Consider the following 1283-nt stretch of genomic DNA (forward strand, 5'->3'; position numbering starts at 1 on the left):
AGTGCCCCCCAGTCCCTCCCAGTCCCTCCCAGTCCCTCCCAGTGCCCCCCAATCCTCTCCCAGTGCCCCCCAGTTAACCCCCAATGCCCTCCCAGTTCCTCCCAGTGCTCCCAGTATCGAGGGCCTGGAGTCCCCGCAGGTGCGGGCGGGGCAGACGCTCAAACTGGTTTGTGTGGCCCGGGGGGGGAACCCCCCACCCAGTTTGCACTGGGACAAGGTACTGGGAGCACTGGGAGGGCTGGGATGGGGCACTGGGAGCACTGGGAGCGCCGGGATGGGGAACTGGGAGCACTGGGAGAAGGAACTGGGAGCACTGGGAGCGCTGGGATGGGGCACTGGGAGCACTGGGACAAGGTACTGGGAGCACGGGGAGGGCTGGGATGGGGCACTGGGAGCATTGGGAGCACTGGGAGAAGGGACTGGGGGCATTGGGAGGTCACTGGGATGAACTGGGAGGTCACTGGGATGGACTGGGAGGTCACTGGGATGAACTGGGATAGACTGGAAGGTCACTGGGATGGACTGGGATGAACTGGGAGGTCACTGGGATGAACTGGGATGGACTGGAAGGTCACTGGGAGGTCACTGGGATGAACTGGGAGGTCACTGGGATGAACTGGGAGGTCACTGGGAGGTCACTGGGATGGACTGGGAGGTCACTGGGATGGACTGGGAGGTCACTGGGATGGACTGAGATGGACTGGGAGGTCACGGGAGGTCACTGGAATGAACTGGGATGAAGTGGGAGGTCACTGGGATGAACTGGTTCAAACTGTGAGGTCACTGGGAGATCACTGGGCTGAACTGGGAGGTCACTGGGATGGACTGGGATGAACTGAGAGGTCACTGTGATGAACTGGAAGGGACTGGGATGGACTGGGAAGTCACTGGGATGGACTGGAAGGGACTGGGATGGACTGGGAGGTCACTGGGATGGACTGGGAGGTCACTGGGACGAACTGGTTCAAACTGGGAGCTCCTCAATGTGGCCCCGCCCCCTTTCCCGCAGGACGGGCGCCCATTGGAGGGTTCGTGGTCACATGACACCGACCACGTGACCCGGAACCGCCTCGTGCTGAGCGTGACCCCCGAGGATGACGGCGCCATCTTGCGGTGCCGAGCAGTGACGTCACTTCCGGGGGGCGGGGACAGCACTAGCGTCAGACTGGAAGTGACGTGTGAGGGGAACTGGGAGCAACTGGGAGGGGATTGAGGGGCACTGGGAGGGACTGGGAGGGATTGGGAGGGACTGGGAGGGGATTGGGGGGCACTGGGGGGCACTG

At 63.0% G+C, this 1283-nt stretch overlaps 1 long non-coding RNA gene across 1 annotated transcript; it reads left to right on the top strand.

The window, feature by feature from the left end:
* Nucleotides 1-433: 433 nt before the first annotated feature.
* Nucleotides 434-917, top strand: LOC114072781. Its single transcript, XR_003574230.1, has 3 exons — nucleotides 434-456; nucleotides 582-634; nucleotides 718-917. It is a non-coding gene; the product is annotated as an uncharacterized LOC114072781 (long non-coding RNA).
* Nucleotides 918-1283: the final 366 nt, after the last annotated feature.

This window comes from Empidonax traillii, unplaced genomic scaffold (assembly GCF_003031625.1).
Source record: "Empidonax traillii isolate 1590-97213 ecotype Southwest subspecies unplaced genomic scaffold, ASM303162v1 scaffold3967:size10461, whole genome shotgun sequence".
In the NCBI taxonomy this organism is placed as follows: Eukaryota; Metazoa; Chordata; class Aves; order Passeriformes; family Tyrannidae; genus Empidonax; species Empidonax traillii.